Raw genomic sequence first — 8,582 nt, 5'->3', positions numbered from 1 at the left:
CCAAGAAGAGAGCGCCGTGCTGAGCAGTCCAATACATTGTTCAGCAACCCTGCCAGGGAGCTTATCATGTATCGCCATTTGCAGGTGAGGCAACTGAGGCTCCCAGGGGTTGAATCACTCCCCCAAGGTCCCCCAGATAGCTGTGGCAGAGCCAGAGGTCACCGAGGCCGGTCCAGCTCCCAGACGGCAAGGAGGCCATGTTAAGCGCAGGGAAGGGAGGGCAAGGGTACAGGGGATGCTGACTTAGGGAAAAAGGAAAGCAGAATGCAAAGTGCTGTCTGGCATTCTAAGAGGAAGAAGAAAATTCCTGACAACTTTAAAGAGATGGAGCTGGGAGCTGAGCCATGGTTCCAGCAGCCCTGGGAATAGAGCATCTCCCACCCCCATGAGAGAGATTGGGTGGGTCACGACCGTGGGAAGGTGGGGGCGGGTTTCCACCCTAACACGCAGAGAGCTGGATGCTGTCACTCCCATACTTAACAAACTGGAAAAGGGCTGGGGATTAAATGAGATCCCCAGTGTGGAAGCACTTTTTCAACCATACTACATTGAAGAAAAAGAAGGCATCAAAACCATATTTCTGTGGGTCTTTCTCTTCCTTTAACAAACCTCTGGTATTTGGAGACTATGAACACATGGCAATCGTTCAGTCCTACAAAGCAGGTGGACGCAGCACACAGGGGCTCTCGAGCAGATTCAAGTTCGGTGAATGAACACTTAGGGAAGAAGTGGCCCTCTTGAGGTCCACGCCGGGCTCACTGGGAGAAAATCCTGAGGGACCGGCCTTACTCCTTCTCTGGCAGGGCTGTAAGTGGGGAGGCCAAGAACTCTGATGGAGCAGCTGGATTTCTGAAAGAGGCCTTCGGGTCTCTCTTGGGGTCTTCGGTTCCACAGACATTCACCACGAACTCACCCCACAGAGGGAGCACGCTGGGCCCAGAGGCAGACAACAATGAGGAAGGCAGGGGGTGGGAAGGCAGGAACAACCCACACCACGTCCAGCATGGGCACGAGGGGCAGGTGGGGAGCTCCCTACTGCAAGGGGGCGGGTGGCATGGGGAAGACTTGAAGGCAAGAAGGCACTTACAACTGAGTGACTTAGGACAACAGCACACATTTATTTTTACCGTAAATGGAGGTCAGCTGTCTCACTCGGCTAACATCTAGGTGTCATCCGTGTTGCCTTCCTTCTGGAGGCTTCAGGGGAACATCTGTTCCATAGCCTTTTCCAGCTTCTATTTTTTTTTTTTTTTAAGATTTTATTTATTTATCTGAGAGAAAGAGAGTGAGAGAGAGCATGACAGAGGAGAAGGTCAGAGGGAGAAGCGGACTCCCCGTGGAGCTGGGAGCCCGATGCGGGACTCGATCCCGGTACTCCAGGACCATGACCCGAGCCAAAGGCAGCTGCTCAACCAACAGAGCCACCCAGGTACCCCTTTCCCAGCTTCTAGAAGCCGGCTGCATTGCTTCGCTCTTTGGCCCCTTCCTCCAGCTCCAAAGTCAGCTGGTTACCCTCTTCTGACTCTGCCTCTCCTCTGACATCTCCTCTCCTCCCTCCCGCCCTCATGAGAACCTGCGATGACACTGGGCACACCCAGATAATCCAAGAGGACCTCCCCATCTCAAGGTCCTTATTTCCATCCCAACCCTTTTGCCAAGAAAGGCGACATATTCACAGGTTCCAGAATTAAAATGTGGCTATCTTGGGAGGGGGGCATTACTCAGCCTGCCACATAAGTAAATGGACAGGGAAAAATTAGCTTCCAGGAAAGAAAAAAAAAAATCGAATGTTCAGAAAGCAGCAGGGACGAGATGAAATCTTTTTTCAGCTTCCCCAGTTTTTATTTCCTGAGGCTGTTCCCTCCTGCCCTTGGGGTCCCTAAGATACCACTCATCTGTTCTGCCAGTTGCCCCAGAAGATTCTTCACTGTGCCCTGGCCCCAAACCATATACCCAGTAGGTGGTAGACATGAGATGCCCTGAACCGCTAGAACCACAGGAAACCCAGAAAACACAGGCGATGTGTTGAGAGTTAAGGAGCCAAACAGACCAGCAGACTAGACGATGGGTCAGGCCTAACAAAATGAAGTTAAACAGGGAGAATCAAAGGCCCCAAAGAAACCAACTGTTTGACTCCAGGATGGGTAAGACACAGAAGCAAATCTTGTTCTTTAGAAAAAAAAAAGCTGGGGGATCATAGCTGACAACAAGTCCACTATGAGATAGATGCTCGTCCATGAACACAATGATCTCTGGGAATTATACATCCAGATTCAGCAGGGCAGGGCAGTTAAACAAACTGTAGACTCCCTTCAGATCAAGAATAACTACCCCCAAACTCCCTCAGAAGTGTGTCTCTACATCCAAGGACACAGCTTCAGGGGAATATGCAAGGAGTGCCAAGGACGAAAGAGCCTCTCCTTAGCCAAAAGAGACCTGCTAACAGGTGCTAACTCCCCAGTGAGTTAGGGATCCCCTCTGCCTGGGGCTGGTTTGCGTGGCCAGGATGATTTCAGGACCGAGAAGCTAAGAGCAAGCACTGGGTGCAGAGGAGGAGAACAGGGCTGAGAACAGGAAAAACTGTCATCCAATATAAATACCAGAAGGGCCTCCACGTGAAAAGGGATTAAACTTGCTCTGCATGGCTCCAAAGGTTAGAACAAGGAACAATGACTAAATGTGCCAGGGACACAAATGCCAATTCAATCTAAGGTGGGGAAAGTTCTCTAACAGTTAGAGATGCCTAAAGATAAAATGAGTTGTTCTGGGAGACACAGTGAGTTCCCCGTCAGTGGAGGAAGACAAACAGTGTGGGGCTGCCCATTCATTCACAGGCTCGAAGGCGGGTTTGAGAAGGAATTCCAGTGTCAGCCCCTCAGAAAGGGAAGGTTCTTCCAAATCTGAGAGTCAATGATCTCATCTCCTATGTACTCAGTACTAATCATCCACTTACACGTACAGAAAAAACATCAAGATGATCCCACCAAAGAGAAGAAGCACGGCGGTTAGTACAGCCAGGAACAGTCTTTAGGACGGGAGAGGATAACAGAACTGCCTCAGAGCCAAGTCTTCTCCAGATCTTATCCTGCACTTTGATCCGTGCCAACGCTGACTTGAAAATAAAAGTCCCCTGTATGGGGCGCCTGGGTGGCTCAGTGGGTTAAAGCCTCTGCCTTCAGCTCAGGTTATGATCTCAGGGTCCTGGGATCGAGCCCCGCATCGCATCGGGCTCTCTGCTCAGCAGGGAGCCTGCTTCCCTCCTCTCCCTCTCTGCCTGCCTCTCTGCCTACTTGTGATCTCTGTCTGTCAAATGAATAAATAAAATCTTAAAAAAAAAAAAAAAAAGTCCCCTGCATGGAGCGAAATGGAGGGAAGCTGCTCCTGCCTGTGGCGTGTGCGTGGGGTTCTGGCCCACCTAACACCCACCCACCACATCCACCACGAAGTGGCTCCAGCCTGGACTGAAACTGAAGAGCCACTTCAGGCACATCTGTGAAATCCAGCTGATCCCCAAACACTGGTCGTCAGCCGGCTGCCCTCTTGGTGGAGGAAGGAAGTCGGAGGAAACCCGGGGACATCACATAAAAGGCTGTGAATGTTAAAGGGCAATTGACGCTGAACATAAAAAAAATGGGAGCCTTGGTGGACTTTCCAAAAAGCACTGGGCACGCCTGGTGAACGGCGTCCTATTCTTGCAGGACTCCGGGAGAGCTGGAGCAGCAGCGCAGAGACTCCTCTCAGGGAAGTACTGCCAGACACTAAGACGCTCCATACAGAAGCAGAGTCGAGGGAGGGGGTAAGTGGGTGACGGAGGGCACGTGACGGGATGAGCACTGGGTGTTGCACGCAACTGATGAGTGCACGAACACTCCATCAAAAACTAATGATGGGGGCGCCTGGGTGGCTCAGTGGGTTAAGCCTCTGCCTTCAGCTCAGGTCGAGATCTTGGGGTCCTGGGATCGAGTCCCACATCAGGCTCCTTGCTTAGCAGAGAGCCTGCTTCCCCCTCTCCCTCTGCCTGTCTCTCTGCCTACTTGTGATCTCCCTCTCTCTGTCAAATAAATAAATAATATCCTTTAAAAACAAATAACTAATGATGGACTATATGTTGGCTAATTAAACTTAAATTTAAAAAATAATAAAATAAAATAATAATGTAATTAATAAAAAAGCAGTGAAACCGAAGGCCAGTGAAATCACCCACATCGAAGAAACGAATGCAGACAAGGAGCGAGAGGTGCGCAGGACATGGCAGGGATGCCAGAAAAGCCCAAATATAAGCTCCCTGAGGATAAGGACAGCAGATGGGGTCTCGGCTTCCCAAGCCACAGAGAGCACAGCTCGCGGAACCAAGACCATGGGACTGAATGCCCAGCCAGAAGGGAGGGAGGCCACAGGGGACAAAGACAGACTACAGACAGCGCAGGACTCTAGAAGATGACTCGGAAACTGGCTCCCGTCAGAAAAACCTCTATCCCCAGGTAAAGCACCTGCTTGTGGCATGCTTCCATAATACTCTGACATGGAGAAAAACATTGCCAATGACACCATCCAATGTGGTATAAATTTGACACACATATTAGTAAATTCCTTCAAAAGTTGTTTTTTTTTTTAAATGGGGTCTTTGTGGTACTGTGCTCATTTGTATTCTCCAAGCCACTGTAGCTTATTTTGAGACTCTTGAATTAAAATACAAAACCTACAGATGTCTTATCTCACCATTTTCTTTTTCTTATTTTTTTTTTTTTTAAGATTCTACACATTCATTTGTGAGAGAGAGAGAGAGAGAGAGAGCGCATTAGCAGGGGGAGTGGCAGACAGAGGGAGGAGGGAGAAGCAGGCTCCCAACTGAGCAGGGAGCCCAATGCAGGACCCAATCCCAGGACCCTGGGATGACCTGAGCTTAAGGCAGACGCTTAAATACTGAGCCACCCAGGCGCCTCTTATCTCATAATTTTCAAGTAAATCTGATTTTTTCCACTGAATCTGAAAAGACATAACCATGATAAACTTCACTCTTAGTAAGAAAAGGACTGTACTTTATCTTTTTAGCAAAGGAGAAAAGAAACTGAAGCCACACAGATGCAACACATTTAGGGGCACCTGGTGGCTCAGTCGTCAAGTGTCTGCCTTTGGCTCAGGTCATGATCCTGGGGTCCTCGATGGAGCCCCGCATCGGGCTCTCTGCTCAGTAGGGAGCCTGCTTCTCCCTCTCCCGGTGCTGTTCTCCCTGCTTGTGCCTTCTCTCACTCTCTGTCAAGTGAATAAATATTTTTTTAAAACTGCATCATGTTGGGGCGCCTGGGTGGCTCAGTCGTTAAGTGTCCACCTTCAGCTCAGGGCATGGTCCCAGGGTGCTGGGATCAAGCCCCCACATTGGGCTCCCTGCCCGGCGGGAAGCCTGCTTCTCCCTCTCTCACTCCCCCTGCTTGTGTTCCCCCTCTCTCTGTGTCTCTGTCAAATAAATAAATAAAATCTTTAAAAAAAAAATGTATCATGTTTAATACAAGAATTGAAGGTCATGCTCATAAGCCATGATAAAATTAGGGTGCAGAGGTTTAATATTTTGAAAAAGCAGTTTACTAGGTTCTATTTATGGTTTCTCTAGAAGTTAACAAAGCTTTTTGCAGGTCTTTAACAAATAATATAACAACAGATATATTTAGACTGTATTTATTTTTTCCTCTCTCTCTTTTAATCATTACGGAGCCTTCTCATATTCCAACCGTCCCATCTCAAGTCACACCACACAGATACACACACACAGTACACACACAGACATTACAGTATGAGATGATATGAGAGTGGAAGTGATGAGAAGGGGCCCATCCCCTTCCACCTACTGACCAAAAACCAGATGCAGGGAGTAGAAGAGAAAGAAGATGGCTATCTGCCCAAAGGACCAAGTGCCATTTGGGTCATAGGCAGAAAGCCAGGGTTCCTGTCCAGTGGTGGTACAGACGTGTGCCACATCAACAACAGAGGAAGATCGACAATTTCCGGAGTGCCTACTACGGATCAGGCACTACTTAGGGCCCTCTACAAAGTTCACATTTAACCTTCCTAACATTCTTGTCAAATAGGAGAACCGGACTCCCAAGATGGCGGACCCATTGGGATCCATCCTGAGCCCCATGGAGAAGCAATGCAGCCTCGGGGACCAGGAATCTCGGTGCAAGGCCTGAGAGCAGGCCACCACCTGGAGACATTACAGGAGCAAGAGAAACAACAAACAAAATGATGGAGAAAGAGCTGTCAGATTTCATCCAAGACGTGGGCCGATCAAGAAGTGTCAGCTGATGAACAAGACAGAGAGGAGCATTCTACATGATACGGTGGGAGGGGCTGGCCTGACATTCTTCTCCTTTGGGAAAGATGATGAGTGTCACTATGTCACGATCTTCAAAAAGGAGTCTACACCCTCAGATGAAGAGCTGGACTCCCGCCATCGTGGGGAGGAGTGGGACCCACAGAAGGTGGAGGAGACACAGAAGCTGAAGAAGCTGGCCCAGAGGCAGTGAGAGGAGGCAGCCCAGCAGGGGCCCGTGGTGGGGACCACAAGGACAAGTACAGCCACCTCATCGGCAAGAGGACAGCCAAGGATGCAGCCCACATGCTGCAGTCCGACAAGACCTACGTGTGCCCATGGCCTACAAGAGGGATCCACACTCCACTGAAGAGGCCATGAATGAGATCCGGGCCAAGAAGTATCTGTGGCAGAGTGGGAAAGAGCTGCCACCTACTTCCTAGGCACCCTGGAACCCTCGGACAGGTCAGGGGCCAGGGAGGGAGAGGCTGCTGCTATTAGAACCTATGCTGGAGCCCCACCTAGGCACCATCTCCTAACAGATGTCACTCTGGCTGGGGGAGGCAGGTGTTTGCTTAGTCACTGTTGGAGCTTAGATATGGATGTGGTATGGATGCTGGTGAGTGCATGTGTACACCTGTGAGTGTGAAATGCACAGGTGGGTCTGTAATGTGCATTAATCTTTCTCCTTGCAGTTTTCTTCCCCATGGAGCTGGGATTACTTTATAATCAATAAACACTGTTTGACAACCTCCCGCCACCTCCAAGAAATTAGAAAACTGAACAAGGAGCTTCAGTAACTTGGACAAGGTCATAAACTAACAGATGACAGGACCTAGACTCTGAGCGTATCTGGTCCATCCCACTCCAAGTCCCTGTTTGATCTCTTCACTAGACCCATGCTACCTCCCAAGCACGCAGTCTTCATGCCAGAAACAGGGGAGCCCCCCAACTAGGGAATGACTCCACTTCCCTGAAGTGGTGAACTCTTGCTGGTCAGAACCCCGCCACCTTCTGAACTAAAATACCTTTGGGGCTGATGGCTTGTGCCTTTAATCTTCCAGAACAGAAGGAATTATTGCCACCTGTCAAGGTGGTAAAGGGTAACTAACGCCTTGACGCAAGGCAGCATACGGTAAAGATGTTCTGTAGGGAACTTTCTGTTCCTAATTCTCTCCCAGTAGTTTTGTTTCTCAAACTAAACAACATCTTACTGGGACGTCTCTACATGTTTCTCATAAGAAAAACACCTCCCAGGCTCCCGGGTGGCTCAGTTGGTTAAAGGACTGGCTTAGACTCAGGTCATGATCCTGGAGTCCTGGGATTGAGTCCCGCATCAGTCTCCCTGCTTAATGGGGAGTCTGCTTCTCCTTCTGACCCTACCCCCTCTTGCGCTGTCTCACTATCTCTCTCTCTCTCTCAAATGAATAAATAAAATCTTTAAAAAAAAGAAAAACAACTCCCCAGTTAGACTCAACTCAGAGCTGTGCCTACTCTTCTTGTAGTACCTTCCCAGTGTCTAACAGCGCTAATGATCCTGGGACCATTCGATCCTTTCTTAAAATTCCTGACTAAGCATGGGACATGGCACTAATGTCAACCCCGCCCCCCGCCCCCAGCAACCTGGAAGCATCCTAGATTCTTCCTCTCCCTTAAGTACCACACCAGTTAGTGACTCCTTCTTGCTGACCTGCCTCCTAGAGCATCTCAGCTGTTCTTCCCTGTTCCTGTGCTGGCGTCCTCATTTGCTCCATTTCTCACCTGCGTGTCAGCAAAGGTTTCCTAAATTCTCTCTCAGCCAAAAACCCTCTTGTTTTCCTCCAACCCATTCCCCACATGACCCTGATCTCTTCAAGTGTGACCTTTTCAAATCTGTCCACTCATTTGTACTTTGGCTTAAAAATTATTCAATGGTTTCTTCCTTTACACTCAGGATAAACATACTCCTTGGTATTTTTTTTTTTTTTTTTTTTGCTCTCCTTAGCATGGTGTACCAAGACCGAGTCCCTGACAATCTTGGGGCTACCTGAGATGCCCCCATGCAGGACTGAGGGTCTCCTTGGCTCCCACAAGCTTGCCTGGCAACCCCTACTCTTCACAGGCCTCATCTTCCCTGACTCCCCCAGGTTTCCCGCCTTTCGTCCCCTATCCACCCTTCCCCACACGTGTCCCAGTGCTGCCTGGGCCCACTCACTGCGATCGCCCTCTCACTTCTCCACCTCCCCGTTACAGACTGCCAGCTCCTGGAGGGCAGGGCTGCCCTTGAATCTGTACA

At 49.5% G+C, this 8,582-nt stretch overlaps 1 pseudogene; it reads left to right on the top strand.

The window, feature by feature from the left end:
- Positions 1-6,101: 6,101 nt before the first annotated feature.
- LOC111153375 lies at positions 6,102-6,750 on the top strand (annotated as a pseudogene).
- Positions 6,751-8,582: the final 1,832 nt, after the last annotated feature.

Source organism: Enhydra lutris, unplaced genomic scaffold (assembly GCF_002288905.1).
Source record: "Enhydra lutris kenyoni isolate GAN:26980312 unplaced genomic scaffold, ASM228890v2 scaffoldscaffold31, whole genome shotgun sequence".
Lineage (NCBI taxonomy): Eukaryota > Metazoa > Chordata > Mammalia > Carnivora > Mustelidae > Enhydra > Enhydra lutris.
This window is presented reverse-complemented; position numbering and strand designations above follow the sequence as displayed.